Genomic DNA, 22832 nt, shown 5'->3' on the forward strand with positions numbered 1-22832 from the left:
GCTAAGGTGCAGGGTGGGATGGACTTGTTTTGTAGCCTCTGATTCTTCCTAGTTGTGTGACTTGGGTGTGTGACTCTACCTCTCCAAACCACTGTCGGTCACTTCACCTGTGAAAGGGGGTTCATGTTTCTCACACTAGAATATTAGACTACAGTATAAAACTGCTGATTATTAAGAGGACAGTTCTCATGTCTAAGGGAGACTGCTTTCACACACACACACACACACAGAGAGAGAGAGAAACCAAGAAAGAAGGTTCTGGAAGCTTGCCAAACTAAATATCTTTCATCATCAGGAAAATACCCTAATTGATTGATACCTTCTTATTGTGTACACATGGAACTAGAAAAGACAATTTATTTAAACTGTCCAAAGAGCTCACAGTGCCTTGAGCTCAGTTTCTGAATAGAAGTCTTGAAGAGTTACATTTAAGCTGAGGAAAAAAAAAAACCTGGATTGCTTTGAAAGCGGGAGCGGAACACTGTGGAAATCAAACAATAGTGGGGTTTTCTGCCTCCCTTCCCTCCAGCTAAAAGCCCCCCATCCCCCACAGCTTACCTGGACTGGCTGCAGCTTCGACAGGACACTTTGCCCTGTGTGCTTGTACCGCTCGTTGACAGTCCCCAGTACAGGAGCCCCAGGGTTCTTTCTTGTGTGGGGACCAAACCAACCTGCCTGCCTGGTGACTGCAGCCAGGAACATCTGCGGAGCTTCAAGGGAGCTAAAGAGAGACATGGCTGCTGCTGGCCTGGAGTAGACTGCAAAGGTTTCCCAGCTTCCTGCTCAGGAGTCTCCATGTGCTTCCCACATGGGTCCCATGGCCTCCCAGTTCTTCCTGTGACATGGAGGTTTGTTTACAAGAATGACAGCAGACACCAGCCCTGGAGAGGGATAGCATTTAATGTGGAGGGGGAGAGGGGGAGAGACTGGACCTGGATGATTTATTTCATTAATGATGTCACACGGCCCCAGCTAGGTCCAGCCTCTTTCCACCTCTTAGCGCTGGTGAAAACAAGACCATTTGAAGCACAGAATCCTCAGGCGTAACATGCATTTGCCCAGCTAGCTGGTTCTTGACTTTTCCTAGCCGCTGGGAACTCACTACTTCCCAGCATTCCCTTGGACTGTGAATAGTAGGAAGTTCTGTTTTGCTTTGTCTCTTTGTGTAGCCCTGGCTGTCCAGGAACTCACTCTGTAGACCAGGCTGGCCTCGAACTCAGAGATCTGCCTGCCTCTGCCTCCTGGGTGCTGGGATTAAAGGCATGCGCTATTACCGCCTGTTTGCCCCCCCATTTCCCATCCTCACCCTGTTCACACCACCTCTTGGCTTCGCTCGAGGCAGATAAGCTGGCTGGTTTTATCAAAGATTAAGATCCACTTCTGTGGAGTCACAGTTTTATTGTTGAAGGCAGATTTGCTGTGGAAAACCGGAGGTCCGAGAGGAAAAGGGACTTGCCTGAGATCTCACCACAAGTTTGGGGGGGGGGGAGTTTGTGCCGAGACTTCTTGACTCTTGACTTAAGAATTTGCAGTGAATTAAGCTAAGGGAGGCAGAACTCCACAGGTAGTGCCTTCCCCTTTAGTGTGTACAGATGATGCCCCACGGGGTTGAGTGATACACAGGTGCTTGGTGGTTTGCAAAGGCCATTGCCTTCTTCAGTGCTTTCTCCTTCCCCAGATATAAAAGGTTCACAGTAGGGAATAAAATGCCTGAGAAAATGCTAATGGTGCCGGGTCTGGACTCTCCTCTGTGTGCCAGGCGGTGTGCTGGCTGCTTTACTTGTTGGCTTACACCTGAGGCTGCAGCCAGGGCCTGGCCGGAAGGATCCTGACCTATCTATTCTGAAGTGCAGCGGCATCCCAGCCCCTCTGATGCTGCTGTTCCTCCAAGGGCCTGTCTGGGTGACTCCAAATGTCTGTCATTCAGAAAGCTCAGTTCTCTTCATTTCCTGTTGGGAGACAGATGAAAACAGAGAAGAAAATCCCTGCTCCGGGCACAGCAGGCCTGGGCAAGTGAGAGGCCCAGGATGGTGTGGGGCTTCCCCTGCATAGGCGTTGTGAGTGAGGCAGAGGGCACACGGAACACAGGGGCAATGGGGTGCCTGGGGTTGGAGAGCGGATGAGGCCGGTGGAGAAGAGGCATTGCCTCCTGCCTCGTCTAGAGTGGGGGTCTGAAAACTGAGAGCTCTGAAAGGAGACAGGACAGAGCCTCTGGAGAAACAGCCTGACCAAGGTCCTGGACAGAGCTTAGGAAATGGCTATGGGCCCGGCGTCTGTCCAAGTCAGTTCATCTTCACCTCAAAAAGGGGTAAAGGAAACTTGGTGTGACTGGGGGTTGTGGCAGGTGGGGGTGAAGTAAGTGGACCCGTTCTTATGAACAGAAAATACTAGTAAAAATTAGATTTTAGAAAGTATATTAACTTCGGAGCAATCTGGCTTGAGATTGTTACTTGTCAGGCTATGAACCTCAGGCCTGGTATATGAATCAGGTAGAGGCTGGCTCTGGCCACTCAGAGTCAACTTACCCAGAGGAGTCGGAGTACTTAAAAGGCACAGAGACCTGTCCCCCAGAACAAGACTACTTTCCACTGAAAGTGTGTCCATCCAAGAAACGGGGCTCACCTGGGCGCTTATAGGTCATGGCTTCAGACCTGAAGCTGGCACAGCCTGGGCTGGGGGAGGTGGGGAGAGTTCCTCTTTGCAGTTGCTTCCTTCTGGTTCCCCAGCACAGAGACAGCGTTTGAGCGGGGAAGTAATAAGCCCCCTGTTATTTCACCAAGTGCAAGTGGGAGTTTGTAACGGAGTTTGCCAGCTCTTAATTTGAAATGTATCCCCTATGGATACATATTTTTTTTCCTGAACAGATTCTCTTTCAAGCAGGATGCTATGTGGTCTCAGCAGTCAGGAGTCTCTGTTGGGGTCTTGCATGCTTCCCACAGGATCTATGGTTCACTGATCCAGTTCTCAGGCTGGGAACTGAGCTGGGTTTCACTGGTGGCGTGGTACTTTTGAGCCGGGAAAAGAACTCTCCTTTGTTAAGTGACCAGTCTGAGATTACAGTCCCGGGTGCTTCCCATGTCATTAGAGGCCGATGTGACCTAGCATGCAGCACGGGACCCTGTGCTAAACACCCCATTTCAACCTGCCTGGTCTTCCTGCTTCTTGTATGTTGATGAGCTGGCTTCCGTCAGCCTTGTGCCTCAGAACAGGTTGTCCCTTGGTGTCATTTGTCCTCAAGGTTTACTGTGGAAATACTCAAGTCACTAAAAAGCTCCAGGTTTGATGGCGACTTGTCCTTGCTCCCACTCCCTAAGTCCTGCTCCACCCTTGCTGCAGGGCTGACCGTCTCTTCTCCCTCTGCCCATGTGTCACACAATGTTCTGCTCTGGGGACATTGACCTGTCCCCAGATACCCGGGAGGTGCTGCTGGGCATGTAGACGTCTCAGCCATGCCATCCTGTGTCTGCGGCCCTCCTGATGCTTGCCAGCCTCGTGACAACAAGTCTGAATCACGGCCAAGTGATTCGTAAGCATTTGCTGTTAAGTGGTAGGGGACCAAGGTCAAGTCTTATGGATACAGGATTTGAACTTGGTTCCAGAGATGCTGCTTCTGGGAGGAAGGATCAGGGTCCTTCACCATGGGTGTGCCTCTCTCTCTCTCTATTTCTCTCTATTTCTATTTCTCTCTCTCTCTCCTTTTCCGCCTTTGTGTGCCTTGGTCCTCAGGTCTCCATTGCAAGGTCTTAGATTGGGGAACTCTGGCCATGAATTATAGTGTTATCTGCTCTAGTGCTCCCAGGAAGACCCAGGGCTGCAGATAACAGGCTGACGGTACTAATCTAGAGCCCTGGGCAGCACTGCCTCTGACACCAATGCCAAGAACAGAGGTCATGATTCCTTAACTGCACTGGAGCCAGTGCCTGTTACCATGGTGATGGCTAGAGCTGGCTGTATCTATAGCATGCAATCCCCAGTTCCCAATTTCTTATGGGAAGGCTGAGACTTGCTAAACTAATGCTGAATATCCTCTGTCACACAGAGGGTAAATGGCCAAACTCAGGCCTGCCTGAGTCTCCATTATGGGAAGTTTCTACTGCCATTTATTTTTCGTAGTGAAAAGGCCACACTCTGGTGTTGCTGAGACCCTGATTCTTGCTGAGGAGCTCCCTGCAGGAAAGAGGGTGCTCCTCCCTCCCCATTCCCAGTGCTCCTAGCTTGGTGGCCTAGAGGACTCCAGGGGATGCAGAATAGGGATGCGCTTCTCTGTATGATGGCCCGTGGGATTGCAGTGCCTCTGCACCTTATCTATAGACACTGGTGATGTGCTAACAGTGTGCCCAGACATCCTTCCTTGCTCCAGACCATAGTGGAGACCCCTGGTCTCTGGAGGCCACCTCTGCCTGAGAGAAAACCAGGAGCCCTGGGTTTAGGGCCTGCCACCTGTAGAGGATCTTCCTGATCTCTGAGGGAATTTTAGGAGCAGAGTCTGTGTGCTTGTGCCTGCAAAGAGAGTCTTGGGCGTTCTGAGGGACAAGGCTAATTCACTCTGACTCCCCTGTCACAGAGAGCTTCATTCATACTCTGGTGGCAGGCAGAACCTTGCTGTGCTCCGTGTGGATGGGAAGGCTTGGGACAACCAGGGAGAGGCTGCCTTGACTACTAGCTGGTGTTGCCCACGTGAGAAGTTCTATACTGGATCCCATGCTAAGCAATGTGCAGGAAACGGATGGACCAGGGAAGGAGGACCTTGAAGGACAGTGCAGAACAGTGAGATTTCCACCTATGGACAGAGGAGAGGGGCAAGGACAATCGGGAAACATGAGACTAACCAGGTGGTGGTGGGGGAGGCACACACCTTTAATCCCAGTTCATGGGGGTAGAGGCAGGAGGATCTCTGTGAGTTCGAGGCCAGCCTGGTCTACAAAGTGAGTTTCAGAACAGCCATGACTACACAGAGAAACCCTGTCTTGAAAAAAAGAGAGAGAAAGAAAGAAAGAAAGAAAGAAGAGGGAGGAGGGAGGGAGGGAGGGAGGGAGGGAGGGAGGGAGGGAGGAAGATCAGACTCACTGGAAACAGCTAGTTTCCACTGAGAAGCAGCCTCTCAAGGCCTCGATTCTAGAAAACTCTCACCTCGATGGTAGACATGGAGAATGCACAGAGGAAGCTGTTTGAAAGGCTCGAACTCAGATGTGTGCTTTCTCTAATGTCCAGTTCCTATAGAGCTCAGTGGGTTACCCTACTACAAACACCCGTGGGACTTTAGTCCCTTCAGCTCTGTCCAGCTTGTGGGGTAAAGCTGCTCTCAGTGCCTGTGATCTAGCTGGCAGAGGGACACTTGGAGATGGGGGGACCCAGGAGGATCTCAGTGCATTCAGTCCTGGAAGAACAGCCTGTACCTGGGGAGCCATCAGCGGGATGGCAATGGACATGGGAGGTCTGGGGACAGCAGAGCCTGGCCATGAGTCTGGAGGGCTAACTAGGTGACATTGAGGTGGGACGTTAGGTGTGTGGGACAGCTGAGGATGCCTCTAAGACAGGTTGGTGACTGCGAGCACCTCAGGGCTCGGGAAGGCCACTACGGGCTTCATGCAGGACATTGACAGTTTGCTGGCGGACGAGGCCTGGTGGAAAGAGACAGTGGTACTGTGGTCCCTCACAAGATGATGAAGACAGAGCTCACTGTGGTGTGCGTGGTAGGGAGGAATGGACTCTGTCTCCAGGACATATACAGCCCCTCATTCTTCATCACTGGTCAGCTCTGGTGCCCCATAGATGACCCTGCCTGCGTCTTCCTCTTCTTTGGGACAGTCCAGATAAATAAGGCGTGGGTTTGTTTTCCATAAAAGACAGAGGGAGGAATCATAAGAGGTCAAGTCTTTACTATGGATGTTAAAAGAGCGACCTGGATAATAACTCTGAGGTTGGGGGAGGTGAGTCTGCAGGCAGGTGGACCAAGAAGTCCAGCCCAGCAGCCAGCAAGGCCCCTCCAGCCCCAACCAGCTACAGACCCCAGCATCCGTGCAATGTAGTGACTGCAGCCAGTACTTCCAAGTACTTCCATCTCTTCTATCCACAGCCAGGGCTGCAGCCGCCGCCACTGCTCCCTGTTTCCCTGTAAACAAAGGTGATTTGTAGCCTGAGCCAGAGTGGCGGCTTGGCCTCCTGCTGATGGCCCCATGGTGCTGAGAGCCACGCGGCAGGTCTTTGCATCTCCTAGCATGGTCTACCTCAGCAGCCTTCCGCTATCATTATGTTTTTGACAAATGAATTCATGCAGCGCTTTCATTAAATTCCGTCGAAGGGACCTGAAACTGCCATAAAGATCATCAGAATCTCGAGACCAGCACGTGCGAGCGTGCAGCCATGCGGCTTGTTGAAATTGACTGATGAGAATATTCAGTTTTTAATTTTCTGACTTAAAATAAGACCATCTGCAGCTGTTTCTTTTAGCAATAATTTTTAATTAAATGCAATAAAATTTACAGGGAACGACCCTAATAAGAAAATTTTGTCAGGAACACGCTTATTGGAACATCGCTAGTGTGATATTAATCCCCTCCCCCGACCATTTTTTTTTTTACTATAATGTAGATGAAACTGTGATTGTTAATCACGACGTGATTTTCGCTTCATAAAGTCAGGGCTTCCCTGTGGGAAGAAGCAGGAGTCATTCTAGCTAATAGCAGACGATTTCGTGGTAGGAGTCCACTGCTAGAATGCGCAGAATGGTTGCCGTGACCAGCTGAGCCCCGGAGGAGGAGAGGGGCTTTGTTCCAGCCTGTATTTGTGTGGCCCTCACTTGTCCTTACTTGTTCCGTGGGATGAGCCTGTCCTGCGCCAGACCAAAGCAGAGAGAAGAGTCAGTGGTAGCTCCGGCGGTTGGGTGGTACCTTGCTGTTGCCACCACTGCCTGAGGTTCCAGGCAGCAGTGGGGAGAAAGACTGGGGTCTCACCTGGCAGAGTTTCTGCTGTCCCCCAAGGAGAGGCAAGCCAGAAATATGCATGCTGTCTGTCAGCCGGACCATCACCATCGTAGCTTCAGAGAAAGAGAAAGGAGCTAGCTATGTATACTAATCAGAGAACAGCCGCCAGGGACATTCCCAGCAAGGCAGTCAAGGAAGGCTTCTCTGAGGCGGTGATGCCCAAGGGGTGCAGAGCCATGGTCAGCTGTTCTCAAGGAGAGTGCACCCCAGGTGGAGGGAACAGCAGGGGTGGGGGACCTCCATCCCGAGGCTGAGAAGGCAGGTGGCTCGCTGGACCTGTGAGAAGGAGCAGGGAGAGCAAGGTTGGGACAGACAGAGCCTTGAATATTACTGAAGAGAGACTCATTTGCAGGGGCGTGAGGCTCTGCTGGCCTTTAGATTTGGTTTGACCACTACGCATTCAGGGCTCAGTCCTCAGCTTGGCGCTACTGGGAGTGGTGTGGATTGTGTGTGCACCTGTGGGTGTGTGTGGGTGTGTGTGCATGTGTGTGTGTGGTACACATGTGCCACAGCACATATGGAGGTCAAAGGACACCTTGGGTGTCCGTCCTCACCTTCCACCTGGATCGGGACAGGGTCCTTCCTTGCTCGTCAGTCTGGCCGTGAGTCTCCAGGGACTCCCCTGCCCCTGCTACCTTCTTCCCTTCAGAGTGCTGGGATTACAGATGCCAGCACTACTGTATCCAGCTTCACCCGGGCTCTAAGGATCCAAACTTGGGTTGTCAGGCTTGCATGGTGAAGCACTCTACCCCCTGATGTCTGCCCAGCGCCACTGGTGGGAATTTAGGCAGTGGGGCCACTGGGAGGTCTTCTAGCACACAGGCCCTTCCTCTCTCCTCTTAGCTTTGCTCCACCTTGCACAAGGGCTGTGATTCCTCACCACAGGAAAGGGGCCAATGAAGCATGGGCTAGACCTCCTGTGGTGGTTTGAAAGAAAATAGCCCCCAAAGGGAGTAGCACTACTGGGAGATGTGGCCTTGTTGGGGGAAACGTGTCACTATGGAGGCGGGTTTTGAGGTCTCATATACGTTCAAGCCACCCCCAGTGCCCTAGACTACTTCCTGTTGCCTGCAAGTCAAGATGTAGGACTCTCATCTCTGTCTGCAGCACTATGTCTGCCTGCACCCCATCATGTAGCATAATGAGCTAAACCTCTGAAACTGTAAGCCACCTCAATTAAATGCTTTTCCTTTATAAGAGTTGCCATGGTCATGGTGTCTCTTCGCAGCAATAGAAACCTTAACTAAGACACCTCCGAAAGCTGAGCCAGAGAAATCCTCTGTCTTCCTAAGTTGGTGCTCTCACACATCTCTTACAGGAGGGAAGGCTGGCTCGCAGAATCTAAACCTGCCCCATCATACCGACACTCAGAACTATTTTACTGCTGTTAAGTTCGGTGTAGCTGGCCAATCATTTGAAGCCACAGCAGCGCGCCCGGCCACCCAGAGCGAATCTCCGCTCTGTGTAACGAGGATTGTCTGCCTTTGGCTGTGCTGTTTGGCCTCGGGTCTCTCTCCTTCCTCTGGACTCTGGAGTGAGTAGTTCTGAGTTGCTCCGAGCGACTTTTTAGATGGTGTTGACTCAGCCACTCTGTCAGAGGAGGGGAAGGTGGTGAAAACCCCCCAGGGGAGTCCGAAAAGGAATGTTGCTGAACTGGGACTCTGCTGTAGGAAACCATGTGCTCTGTGAGCAGTGCGGAGTTGTGAAGGTTTTAGAACAAGCGCGAGCCAGCGTAGTTAGTGTCCGGGGAGAAAGAGAAGCCTCCGAAGGGAAGTGTCTAAATGACTGGAGATTGGGGCACGGCAGCAGGGCCAGTTCGTTCACCCTGTGTGGCGGGATCGCGCTCCGCCACAGCTGCAGTCATGGCTTAGAGAAGAGTGACCCCGAGCTCTGCTGGGTCTGAACCCCCCAGTGTAGGGGAACTCAGGGTGGCTGACAGAATTTGAGTGCCACCCATGGCCCCATCGTGACAGGCAGCACAACACAAGGAGGGACTGAGCTCACTTTGGCTCTCCCTACCTTTCATGGAACCTGAGCCCTACTTGTCCCCCTTGTTCTCCGTCATCTCGGGGCTACTGGAGGAGCCGTAGATGACACATAACAAGCACTGTCTCTGGCTTTCAACGGCAGCTCCGCCCCCTGTGTTTTACTCGGCTGCCTGCTGTCCTCGTGGGCCTGTGGAGCTCACAATGGACCTACCCTAGCATTGTAGATGGCCGTGTATTAACTACCACCCTGAGATACAGACTGTTTTGAGTCTGCATTAATAATGAGAAATTAAGGCAATTAAGAAATAGTTGGGTAAAGCCACCAAGGTCTCTCAGCTCATCCACAGCAGGGCCAGAATGTCCCCTTGTAGTGTCCAGCACCGCACTTCCAGTTACATGGCAAGGACCCTACTCACTCCATGGGTGTCTCCTCATTCAACTTACTGAATGTCCTGTTGGGGATCTCAGAGGAAGAAACTGAGGTTCTGGATGGTGGCAGGATTTGTAAGGCAGTGAGTACTGGAACCAGGACCAGAAGGGGCATGTCTATAGATCTTGGTTCCCCCCTCTTTCTGGTTTACCCCCTTTGTAAGCTTGCCAGCTGAAACTGACCCCCACTCGCTTGGGTAAAGGTAGGAAGCTGCAGTGGAGTTCAAGTCTTCAGAATGTCATTGGTGTTCAGAATAAGGCAACTTGTGATCACTATACTCACTGGTTCCTACCTGAGGTGGAAGCTGAGGTTCAGCATGTGCAAGGACCTGGGTTCAAGTCCCATCATCACCATCCCCTCAAAAATCCTAACAGAGAGTAACACCCACCATTACAGGGTTAAAGGCACCCACTATGTACAAGTGACACTACCTCAGAGCGCCTGGCCACGCTTGGGAAAAGCCCTTGGAAAGCCTGGTACCCACGTCTCCCAGATCTTTCTGCTTGGGGAAAGAGCATCTGGCTCCCTGAGAACACCCCAAGAGCCATGTCAACTGCCGCAGAAATTGACCAGTCTCCCTGGGCTTGGAGGCACAGCCTGGGCCTCTGGCCCTGCTCCTGGGGATGAACATCTTGGGCAGAGACTGAGTTCTGTGATGATGTGGCTGGTCTCCATGTAAACAGACCAGCTCTCCACATACACAGGGTTGGTCCAGAGCCCTGGCTAGAGCTCAGGGGGAATTTCTCCTGGTTAAGGCATGACCCAAGAATTTGATGTTTCAGATTTGCTTCCATGGTCAATTAAGAAAACAAGTTACAAAATCCACTGGCTGTGGGGATGGAGTGGCAGAAGCAGTAAGGGCCACACAAAGTCCCTCTCATTCACAATGCCAATATACAAACTCACTGAAATGCCAGCATGGGAAGCATGCTCAGAAGGGACTAGTGGGCTATGACTGTCCCTCTGGAGTCCCCTGCAAACTGCAGCATTGGAGGGGGGGTGATTCCACCTCTTGGGGCTCAGGTTCTCTGTCCCAACAGGCTCCTTTCCCAAATGAAATATTTACTTGGAATGTTTCTCGAGCACAGAGGCCAGGGCAGTTTATTTCATAAGTTCAACCTGCCTGACTTCCTTCTTTCCTTCCTTCCTTCCTTCCTTCCTTCCTTCCTTCCTTCCTTCCTTCCTTCCTTCCTTCCTTCCTTCCTTACTAAATTAGGGGTTGAGCCCAGGGTCTCATACATGCTAGGCAAACACTCTACTGCGGACATAAATCCCCAGCCCTCTTTTTTTCTTTTTCATTTAAGTTTCATCATTTATTATTTGTGTGTGTGTGTGAGAGAGAGAGAGAGAGAGAGAGAGAGAGAGCATGTGCATGTAGAGGTCACAGTTTCTCAGTTCTCTCCTGCTACCATGGTTCCAGGGATTGAACTCAGGTGGTCAGAATTGTAGAGCAAGTGCTTTTACTCGATGAACACCCCCAGGCCCTGTCCCTTGTCTCTTTTTTTTCTTTCTGTTTTTGAAATAAGAGCTAAGTTGCACAGAAGAGCCTTGGACTCACACTGTATCCCAGGAAGGCCTTGCACCTTTAATCCCCCTGACTTAGCCCCCAAGTTGAGTATCCTGGATTACAGGCTTGCACCTCCAGTCTACAAGTTCACACTGAGCAGCCCGGCGCCCTGCGGAGTGGCAGCAAGAGCTCCTGTGCTGAAGCAGCTGCTGACAAAGGCCAGGTCATGCGAGCTCACATACTGTGGGGCCACCCGTGTGTTCCCTAGGGTCATGCAACCAGCCAAGTTCAAACCCCCTTTGTTCTGTGTGTCCTTAGGTCAGTAGCTTAACATCTCTGTGCCTCAGTCTCTTCATCTGTGAAAAATGGAAACTGACATTATCTTAGGAGCCATTTTGAGGTTTGAACACTTGCGGGGTGTTTTGAGAGTGTGGAAGGTGTGCTCTGTGTGTTAGCTGCTGTTGTTGCTGCTCCAGGGTGTGGGTGACACTCTTGGCAGACTGTTGTGACTCCTCCTTCAAGTTAGAGTAGTGCAGCTGGAAAACCTCATCTCAGAAGAGCAGGGCTGGCCTCCTTTAAGAAGAGCGACAAGCTGGGAGCACACATTTATGCTGTACTCTCCGGGACTTCACCCAGGGGTCTGCAGAGCCTGGCCTCCTGCCTAGTGTCTCTGCCTCACATTCTGCGGATGAGAATTCATAGGTGTGGCAGCTGTGTGAGTCAGTGCCAGGGGTATAATGCTCCGTTCCTCACCTGCTGCAAGAACGAAAATGAGGCCAGCGGAGAGGCGGCCCAGTGGGCTTGCAGTCAATCCCAGTGACCTGAGTTAGATTCCCAGGGCCCACATGGTAGAAGGAGAGGAGCGACTCCCTGTGCTTGTTCTCTGACCTCCAAACGCGCTCTGTGATATGTGTCGCCCCATGATAAATACGTAAACTCAACAATGAACAGAGATAAAGTAAGCCATGTGAGGGGGACGGCCATGCCGTGGCGGTGCCCCCGCCGCTGTGTTAGCTATCTTGAATCACTGAGCTTCTTGGAAGTCCTAGTGTCCTGAGCCCATTTCACAGGTGAGCAAAGCAAGGCTCTGAGCTATCCCGTGGTGGAGGAGATGGATGGGCAGACTAAACACCCACAACACTGAGCCATTCCCCCCTTCTTTGTGCTGGGTTGTCTTTGCCATGGGGATGAGCAGAGGGCAGCCCAGGGACTTCCTTTCATGGCTCTCAGATCTGGACTGGAAAACCTAGAATGCTCAGAAAGTTGGCACCTTAGGGTAGCAGCACATCCTCATGCCCTTTACAGCTTGCAAAGCATTTCCATGCTTTTCACTCTGCTGGTTCTATGAGTCCTTGCTCAGTATTCCAGCGAGGTGACAGCAAGAACGGACAGAGGGAGGATGTTAGGGATGTTTCTGTGTTTCTGTTTTCTTCAGGTGAGCAGCTCTCCTAGAATACCCGATTCCTCACTGGACATGGGGTTATAAAAGCAACTGGGCTCTGGGGAGAAACTGGGGCATGTGCCAAGGGCTTGGGGCAGGGCCTGGCATGTGGCTGGTTAGTGAATTAAGGGCTATTGGGATGAGTGTGCCTATGAAGAGGTTCTGAAGAAATGAGGGTGACGTAAGACTCCACAGGGGACAGCAGGAAGGACCCGGAGCTCATAGACTATGAAGCAGCATCACACTGCCTACAGGTGGTGGGCGGCACTGGACTGAGACTCAGGGCTGCAAAGCCACTGTGTCTGTCATGTGTCTTGAGACTGGCATCTGAGCAAGAACAGGCCCTGGCTCTGACCAGGATAGAGTGTGGCCAGCCTCAGCCACACCTGGAGCTATTCTGGGTGGTCATGGGAGAAAGGGATGATGTCAGTGCTGGGAGTCTCTGACCATGTCCCCTTTGGGAAGCCCCTCATAGATGATGCACCATCTGGTTTCCGATGAGGTCCCTGTTCCAAAGGCAAACTTCCTTGCTGGCCAGAGGCCAAAGGTCAAGGCCAGCTCAGAGCTGCAGAGTGAGTCAGTAGATTCTTGGGATCAGGAGTTCAGGCAGCTACTCACTTTCTGGGATGAAGAGCGTTGTCCCTCTGAAGGCCCCCACCTTTGCTAAAGGACGTGATGAGGAGACCACAGAACTACTTTGTGACCGATCTGCTCCCCTGCACACAGAAGTCTGAGGCCCAGACGGGGGGGGGGGCGGGGGGGGGACTGAGCCGCTCTGTAAAAGCAGAGGGGAGGGGGGAAGCAGGGCAATGCATGGAGTCTGCCATCTGTAGAGGGGATTTGGTCACTCCACAGGGGACACTTTTCTCCTCACCTAGGTTCTCATCCTGCCCACCTGTGTGTCCAAGGAGTCTCTTTCCTCCCCACCACTGACAGCTAGCTCATGTGCCCTTGGCAGTCTATGAAGAGGGTTTAGGGCCCAGCTCGTGCTAGGTAAAGGCCTTCAGATCAATTGGTGTCTTCTGAAGGCTATACCATGACAGGCCTATGTGATCGCGGAGGGACACACCCTATATCTGTCAAACTTTCACCCCGAAGTCTCCTGCCAGGCATCAGCCCTCCCCTAGTGGGTTCAGTCTGCAGGAAGGGATGGTTGTGAATGGCTGATGGCATTCGCTCATCCCAAATCAGCCATGTCGCATGTCCTGAGAAGTATGGGGAGTCCGAGACTGCTCCTTGTGCCCCTCTGCAAATGCCTGCTGAAGTAGGATAAAGGAGTCACGTGGCAGAGAAAGCTGGAAGAGGCGGGGTGACAGGATGAGGACCCCGGGGTGGTGAGCAGTCTGGGAGCCAGGTCCCTAGAAGCGAGACGCATGTGAGAAAGCAGGCTTAGCGCAGGATGTCTGGTGCTCCTGGTGTTGAGAGCAGAGGCTGGGGATGCAACTAATCTGCCGGAGTCCGGTCCAGTGCATTTCCCAGCAGGCTCTGCCCTGAATGGGCAGGAAGTTGAGGCACAGAGGACTCTTTATGCCTCCTGCCAGAACAGATCTGACCCTTCTCCTTGCCCTGCACCCTGGGCAGGGAAAGTGGTCAGGCATGAAGGAATGTCTTCCTAGATGAATTCCCAGGCTTCCTACTGGGCTTTGAGCTGCTCTCGGGGCGCTTGAGAATCTCCTGAGACTAGGAGTGAGCCAGTTTTGCAAATGTGGGGAGCAGCAGCCTGCCCAAGAGCTTCGGGACTAAGGACAAATGCAGTGGCAGATTGAGGGAGACAGAGAGCCACAGCTCACAGTCCGCCTGGAGGAGGAGAGGCTGGGGGTGACTAGCATGTCATCTGCCAGACCCACGCCAGCCTTCACCACCCCCTGCCCTTGCTGCATGCAGTGACTGAATTGTCCTGGCCTTTTCCAGCCTCCACTGAAACCACATGTGATTAACTATGAGCCTTTCACCCCTGACAGTTACAGAAAGTGGAGTGGCGAGCAAGACAATGTCCTCTGAGCCTGGGGCCTGGCCAGCCTCCCAGTTATCCCAGGAGAGGGGACTGCTCACCCCAAGGCTGCCTCATCAAGCTGCATTTAACCCACAATGCCGTGGTGACAGGCATGCATTAACCTTCTTTGAATGGGCCAATTAGAGCTAATGACTGGGGGGCAGGGTGGTACTGGAGGACCCCCAGCCACAGGACCAGCTTTCCTCTGCTTTGTGGCCTCGCTGGGTCTTAACCTTCGTCCCGCCTGCCCCTGTCTGTCCCTCTCTCTTTGCTCTGAAGACCTGCTGCTTTTCATGTAAGTCCAGCCCCTGCCCCTGAAATGGAGGCAATGATTTTTTAAGGCCTCTGAAGTGACCAATTATCATCATTCATAAGGTGTCATTTCTGGTCCACTGGTTGGTTGTAGGCTGAGACCCTTGGCTCTCCTTCTGAGAGGAGAACTGGCCCTATTTTATATCAAGGCACGCAACTCTCTGCTGCTTGCCCAGTGACCCTTTCTGCTGGGCCGCACTTCCTGAGTTCTGCTTTCCTATTTACACAATGGAGTGTTTGTCCAGGTGACCCTAAGGGCCATGCCGAGTCTCAGGTGGCATACTTTCTTCCAGCTGCCGAAGCTGACCTTACCTTTAATGGCTTAAAACCACGTTCATTTCCCTCTCTTCTATAGCTGAAAAATCCTGTGGCTTAACCGGGCTCACTGCATAGGGTCTCATTGGGCTAGTGTCAAGGTGTCATTGAGCAGGTGCCTTCATCTGGGTATGGGTGCTGAGTTACAGATATGAGCCACCATGTCAGACAAGTTCTCAATTTTAAGGAACTGTGTGGTTGCTCTAGCATATCCAACAGTGTGGGCCCCAGAGGAGCCTATACAGCCATACTGCCGAGGCCAAAACTTCACACCCTGCCTTAGTGGAAAATACAACAGTTCGAACGGTCTCCCTCCCTGCCGGTCTCCCTGCATTAAGATTCATCTGAATCCTATTACTTATGTCACTGAGACCAGGCCCAGGTGAGGTGCTGGGCCTAAGTCACCCTTAGCATAATTCCTGTCTCCCCAAAGGAGTGATGGACAGTCACCAATGTTCCAGCCCGAACAAAGAGAAGGTAGCAACACAGTATGGTCAGATGGTCCTACCTAAGATTCCCAATCCTGCACCCCACCCTGAGCGATGGGGGGCAGCTTCCCATGCATCCAGCCCCGCTTCACCCCTGCAACCAGTGTTAGCTGTAAGCAAACCGCTTGCAGGCTATTCTGTCTGGGAACAGTATGGCAGGGTGCTCCATGTCAGATAAACTAACTTCACTGATACACAGCAGAAAGAATGCAGGCAGCAGGGAGCTGGATGCTTGATTTGAAGAGATTTTGTCGCACAAGGAAGCCTGGCTTTCCAGCTCCTCCACTCCTGCTCAATACTGGAGTGGGAAGCACAGACCTCAGGGACATCCTATGTTACTTCCTAACAGGCAGCCGGAAGAATTCATTCATTATGCTGAGTCTCGGTTTCTTCAGTGAGGAAATGACCATGTGACTGTGGAACTTGGGGGCTCACCATAAGAATCAGATGGGACAGTCATGGAGAGAAGGGCACTTGTGAACCCGATATTGCTTCCTGTTAGTGGCTGTGGCCTGAGCGCTGTGATGTCATCTATGGGCTCTGGGAGGCTGGTTGCCATGAGGACAGGTCCTCCTCTGGAGCGTCCTGTAACAGCCTGATTAACAGGCCAAGACATGGAGGCGTGGGCATAGCCCAGGGCCAGTAGGGGCGAGGGCATCAAGCTAGCCCATTTGGTGCAGAAAACATTTTAAATGCTTTATAATCAGTTGTGTGTGAGCTGAAAAGATGGCTCAGTGGGAAGAGGCACTTGTGTGTTGGCGTGATGCCCACAGTTTAATCCCAGATCCCACAAGATAGGTGGAGAGCGTCGAGTTGTCCTCTGACCCCTGTATGTCCGTCAGTGTGCATGGAGTTCACACTGTACAGGATCACACCCCTACTTCTTTTCCCTTTTTTCTAGACACTAACGGAGCACTCTGGATACTTTTTCTGGAGCTGACTCTGTCACTGTAGAGAGCTCGTTCCTCATTAGGCCGCATAGCCCTGCCCTGTTCTTTTCAGAAACTGCATGAAGTCTAGCATCGACTTCACTACCCTGGCTATCTACTTGTTTCTAGGCTCACGCTGCCCAAAAACACCTTGGTTACGGCTTTCCGGTGTCTTTGTGAACATTTGAAAGTATGTTTGCATTGGGACTGGTGGTTACTAGGGGAAGCTGAAACACGGATCACCAGTCCTGCCAGGGCTACAGAAGGAGTTCAAGGCCAGCCTGAGCTACAGAGAAGGACATTGTCTCAGAACTTCAAAGAACTAACCAATAAAGAGAAAGCCCTAAAGGGGCTGAGGATGTAATGTCTCAGTGACAGGTGTCTTACCTAGCATTCTTGAAGCACTGGGTTCCGTCCCCAATACCTAATGTACAAAGTGTACTGAGAGCCGAGCATGAAAAGCAACCACACCCACCATGTGTTCTTGTAGGGTGTGAACACACATGGGACATTTAACATGGATGTAGATTGCCACATAGGCAGGCTTTTCGCTTGCTTCTTTCACTTTTGTCCACGAGTGTTAGTGAACTCACTACGATTGCTGTTCTTGCTCACCAACTTCACACATCTGGGAAGAGGGAACCTTAGTTGAAAAATCACCCACCGCCCCCCCCCCAAGAAAAATCACCCCCCAATAGACTGACCTTTGGGCGTGTCTGTGGGACATTTTGTTGATTGCTAATTGAAGGACAAGGCCCAGCCCACTGGACTGTATAAGTACACAGGGCAGACTCAGGTTGCAAACCAGTAAGCAGCTTTCCTCCACGGTCCTGCTTCAGTGTCTGCCTCCAGGCCCCTGTCTTGGATTCCCTCGTTGGCTTCCCTCAATGATGAAATAAAATCAACCCTTTCTTTCCTCCTGAAGTTGGCTTCGGTCTGAGCGTTTATCCCAGCAGCAGAGAGACAAACTAGGACACTTCCTGAACCAGCAAACATCCTGTGAGACTGGCCCTAGTGAGTTCTGCAGAGGACCAGCAGCGGGTAACTGTACAAGACAGTGGCACACACGTTTCTTCCAGTAAAGGATCCCACTAGTACTGGTACCCCCTCCCCCCCAAGATTCTAATGAAGCTGAAAAGTTCCCACTTTGGTTACATCGTGGCTGCCCTAACACGACATATCACTCCTGTGTCTGAGGTGATGCATTTGTGAACAGTGAGGGCATACTGCTGTCCAGAACACAATGCTTAGAGTTATCTGTGGCTATCTCCGGGTTTGTATGCTTTCTGAACTATACCATTTTACTGTTAGAGTATAAATTCTTCTACACGTTGGCTGCGGCACAGAGCCACACAGCCAGCTTCAGGTGCACACTGAGCAACGTGTTACCTAGAACTCATGCTCGCGTTTTAGTGACCCTTTGCCCAGTTCAGCTTTGTGCCAGGTTCTCTCACAGCCTCTTCCCCGGGGGTCTTCAGATAGAGACCGTTTTGCTATTCTTCAGAGCGCTCAAGTGAACCTCTGCCTGTCCTGTATTTGGGCTGTCTCCACAAGAGAGATGGCAGGGTTGAAGGTGACCCGGGCTGGCATGGTGCTTCTTAGGAGGACTGATTACCAGAGAACACCTGAAGCTCAGCTGAGGTTTCCTGTGAAGGGAACTTTGTTACACCACCATCATTCCTAAGCAGAAAGACCGGGTGGGCTGTGGTGGCACACACCTTTAATGCCAGCACTGGGGAGGCAGAGGCAGGTGGGTCTCTGTGCGTTCGAGGCCAGCCTCGTCTACATAGCAAGTTCTAGATTAGACAGGGCTACATATTAAGAACATGTGTCCTCACCCCCACCAAAAAAGAAAAAAAAATGAAAGAGAAAGAAGAAAAAGATGATGCCGACAGGGCAATTGTCACTGGGAGGCACCATGTGTGTGACAGATGGCCATTCTCCATTTCTGGGCTGCCTCTGCTGCCGCAGGGTTGGTGTGTGGTTACTCCAAGGCTGCTGGAGTAAGCCCTGCCCTGCCTTAGCTTGTGTGGAATCATGGGGAGGCTGATGAGCGGAGATGGACTGTGTGAATAATTCATAATTTAGAGACGCAGGATGGAGGAAGGAGATAAGCGGGCTTAGTTAAGGAGTGAGCGTTCTTAAAGATAAGATTTCAGAAAGATAGAAGAAAAGTCACACCAAAGGACATGGCTAGAACGGCCCTTCCCCCTTATCAAGAAAGGGCACTCGTGGGGGGAGGAGTTCTGAGAGCAGTTGCTGTCCTGGACCAGAATGGTAGAGGAACTCCTCCCGCACGCCCATGCCTGCTGTGGGGGTTAGAGGTTCCCTACCTGGTCCTCCAGGGTGCCAGGCCCCAGACAATGCTTTCTGCCATCCTCCTTGGAAGAGCAGAGGTGTCACTGGAAGCCAGATGTCTGGCTCAGGCCCCCCCGCTCAGCAGGGCGCTCAGCTGGGAGCAAGTGTGGGATTTGCTTTTGTTTACTTGTGTCTGCTCCAGCTGCAGCTCTGTGGGACCTGAGGAACTGTAGCTACACACTCGAGGGTCCTCAGAGCAACTCCCAGTATCCCAGCTCAGCCTTCTACCTCCGTGGGGAGGCCCCAGAAGGCAGGATGGCATCCCCAGCCTTCACTACCTGACTTCTTGGCAGGGCCAGCATCCCTGGACTGGAATGGCTTTCCTGGGGAACAGGAATGTGAGTGTGGCCCTGTCCCACCACAGAAACGGGAACAAGCTTAAAGAGCAGAGGCTTTAACCTAAGCTTCTGTCCCATCTCTCAAGCCTGTGAGGACATACACTCCTTTCCTAACCTTCTCTTCCCAGGCGGGGGGCGGGACTAGAGCCACCATGAAGGCTTTGCTTGCTTGTCCCTTCTTCAACCTCTCCACACCCCTCAGTCTCTCAGAACCGGTCAGATCATCTCCTGCCTTTGCCCATCCTGAGCATGTATGTCAATATCTCCCTAAGACTATACTTTTAATCGAGAGCTGGGGTTCCCTTCTATGTGTCCCACACTCCCCAAGATGCACAGTAGGCTCTTCTCAAATACAAGCAACATGTTTTTCCTTTTTATCTAACTTTGCAAACTCTACTATCCTCCCTGGTCTGTGGCAGTGGTGTATCCTCATGCTACCGTTCCCTGCTAGGCCAAAGCGCCTCAGGCGGAGATCTGCCCTCTTTCTTGAGACTCTCAGGTGTCTTGCCTGTTGAACTCTGTCAGAGCCGAGATGAGGCAAGGGCTGGGTGGACAGTGGGTGTCAGAGCTAGATCCCTCCATCCACAGGGACAAGGGCTGACTGCCCCAGCAATTCCCTAAGTCTGCTTCCTCCTCACAGGGGCACTGCGAATATATTTGAGCTATTTGTTATATTTATCAAGCAAAGCTTCGTGCTCCTTCTTAATTTGAAAATCCCAAGGGTTGAATACTTGGTACGTCTTCAAGAATGAGGGTCTAAATTGGTGACTTTCCTTCTTGGGTTTCGCAGCTCACTTGATTGATTTTCTTTATTGTCTTAGTCTGTGGCTCTGGGTGGGTGGAGGGGTCTTCATGCCAAACCTAGCCCAGATCTCGGCCACAGCAGGACCCCCACAAACAGCGAGCAGAACTGTACGGTGCACAGCAGCATGGTGCCCGGGTTCCCACAGCTTCTTGGAAAGCATTCTCTGTGTGCATTCACGGGGGTTTCCCTGGCAGACCTGCCACACTGAGCCTAGGCACTGTGCTTTGTTAGTGAACATTGAAACCTAGTATCCCTTCTCTAGATGCTGAGTTACTCCCCTTCCTACTGTCCTCTGCCTGGCCTGCAGAATACCACCCACCAGCCATCAGCCCTGTTTGCTGGGGAGCCAGGCTTTGGTCTTTCTGTCGTCCCCCAAAGCAGCAGTCTGATGAACAGAGGAGACAGAAACCCAGAAGTTTATCTATCCCTGTCTGCATATGTGCAAAGGACCTTCTAACCTTCTTCCCATCTTTATAGCAATTCCTGCCTGGCAGGCAGAGACACCGAGGCCCAGAAAAGAGATGGAGGTTTCCCAGTTCAGGGAGCAGGATTTGAACCTAGTCCCCTAGTCTGTTTATGCATAGTACTCCTTAATTCTTAATATGCTTTTGAAAAAATTCTACCAAAGATGCTCATTTCCAGACCCCGCCATGAACACTGACTCCCTGGATCCGGCATGTGACTCAGAAGTCTGTATTTGTAATAGACCTCCTCAATATTCCCTGCCCACCCCTGCCTAGAGAGATGCCCCGTTACAGGTAGCTTCCTCAACTAGATTCAAGGACATGTCACTCAAAGCACCCTGATCGCTCACTCCAATTGGGAATAGGAGGGAAGCAATCTGGGTGCTTGGGTGACATCACTGTATCTACATAAGCTCGCCTTGGAGACAGCTGGACCCTATAAGCAAGTGCAGGCTGTTGTCGGGTAAGCTGGATTCATGTCTATAGTTTACAGGCTGTGTGATTTGAGGCTGATAGCTTCCCGTCTCTGTGAGTGAGTTTTCTCATTTGTGAGAGGAAGACTCTGGGGAGCCGGGTTGGCAGTTTGTATGAGGAGCTCGTACAGTCAGTGCTTGAGTGACACAGAGACCCAGATTGTCCCCAGGAGGCGGTGTGTGCGCTGGTTTCTGTCTCTGGGGAGTTCTTGACTAAGGACTGTGGTCTGGCCAGTTGCCATAGCCTGTGACCCACATCTCATAACCTTCCTAGCTGAAGCAAGGATGTCCTCCTCTGCTGTAGAGCGGTAAGCGCACAAATGTCCTCAGTACAGGTGTCCTGGGGCATGGTAGATACCAGGAAAGTCCTTACTTCTTCCAGAAAGGCCTGGAGCTTCCAGGTCTGGTTTTTGCTTTCCTGTCCCTCAGAGGCCCTGTTCAGAATCCCTCTGCTTCCCCACCCCATCCCTTGCCGCTTCCATTGGAAGACTGTAAAGGCAGAAGGACCGTGTAGTTATTGAGGAGCTGGATTGCAAGCAAAGTTTGATCCAGTTGCACTCCATTGGCTATGCCTTCCCTTCCATCCTCTGCTCCAGGAGTTTGAATGGAGTGGAGGAAGTGATTCGCCTGGAGGCTGAGTGCAGCCTGTGGTGCTGGGTCCTGGGCTCAGCTGGCTGCATGTTTCACCTGCAAGCAATTGCAGGAATTGACTCCTGCTCTCCACACACAGGGCAGTTGTGTCTGCCATCATTGATTTACCCAGTAAATCCTCTTCTACCCCAAAAGGTTCTAGATGTTTCTTTATCCTGGGAGGTTTAGGAAGAGGTGAGCAGGTTGATGGAAAGGCAAGAGATCCTACTAACTGCAGCTGGGTTTATCAGGACAGAGGCTAGAGCTGGGGGGGGGCCTAAAGGCAGGCTTTTACCAGAAGCGTCCTCAGTTTTGGGTCCTCTAATGTCACTCAGGGCAGAGTGCAGAGCTGTACTGCGATCCGACTGACAGCTGGAAAACGGCCTTAAAACATCTGTTCAGATCCCAGATTTCTAAGTGAGGCTCAGAGCCCGGAGAGGGCGCAGCCAGTTGCACCCTGGGGCTGAGGGTTCCGCAGGCAGAAGATGGATGCAGGATAAGGCAGATCATGGGAAGAGGCAGCCCATGGGGCAGAGGGAGAATATGGGTTGAAGCAGATCTTGGGAAGTGGTGTCCAGAGGACAAAAGAGAGGTGCAGGATGGGACAGGGCTTGAGGTGGAAACCCAGGGCCCCCATCCTGGTGTTTATGTTCAGGTACCTTTCTGTCAGGGAAGCTGTCCGACTCATGCTTTGTCTCTTGAGCCATTAGCTAGGACTGAACTTGTTTCCTTAGGTGGACCGTGGGTGCGTGGCATGATCTTCAGAGCGAAGAGAATGTTTTATGTGGCATTTGGGGTCCTCCGAGTCGGGTGGAAAGATGGGACTAGGCAGCAAGGCTGGGCGGGGGGGCGGGATGGAGGCCTTGGGTTCTGTTTTTCAGCTCATTGCCTTTCTTCTCGCACTTTCTTTCATCACAAGCCAGAGTGGTCTCCATGGGATGGGTGGTTTCCCAGCCTTGCATTGTCATGGTCTGTCCTGGGTGTGTGAGGCTAGGACCCTGCCAGCTGGCACCAATGCTGAATTCTCAGAACCCATATTTCAAAGTAATTACTGACTAAAAAAGCAGACTTAGCCACACAACTCATAACTACTTCCAGATACCCAGGCTTGGGAGCTCCAGGAACGCTCCCAGGACTCCTTTGAGTATAGGGAGAGTGGCCCAACATGTCCTCCGTGGAGGTTAGTCTGGGTGCTGTCCAGGGTCCTCCGGGGCTCAGGCAGGGAATAAGAATTATCCCTCACAGGGAGCCGCTTCTGGCTGGTCTGGATCCTGGTCTAGTTTATGCAGGCCCTTCTGGCTCATCTCTCTCCTTGTTGGGGATGATGGTGCCTGTAGTGTATTCCAGCTAGGAGAATCAGCAGAAATGCGATGTATGA

The 22832-nt window shown here is 51.9% G+C and overlaps 1 protein-coding gene across 2 annotated transcripts in view; it reads left to right on the forward strand.

Moving 5' to 3' along the window:
* Positions 1–22832, forward strand: part of Fgd5 (FYVE, RhoGEF and PH domain containing 5) — a 99850-nt gene that overhangs the window by 11503 nt on the left and 65515 nt on the right. The gene's annotated exons all lie outside the window — the stretch shown is intronic.

The sequence above is a fragment of the Alexandromys fortis genome, unplaced genomic scaffold, assembly GCF_014885135.2.
Source record: "Alexandromys fortis isolate MF-2015 unplaced genomic scaffold, M_Fortis_MF-2015_v1.1 scaffold_111, whole genome shotgun sequence".
Taxonomy (NCBI): domain Eukaryota; kingdom Metazoa; phylum Chordata; class Mammalia; order Rodentia; family Cricetidae; genus Alexandromys; species Alexandromys fortis.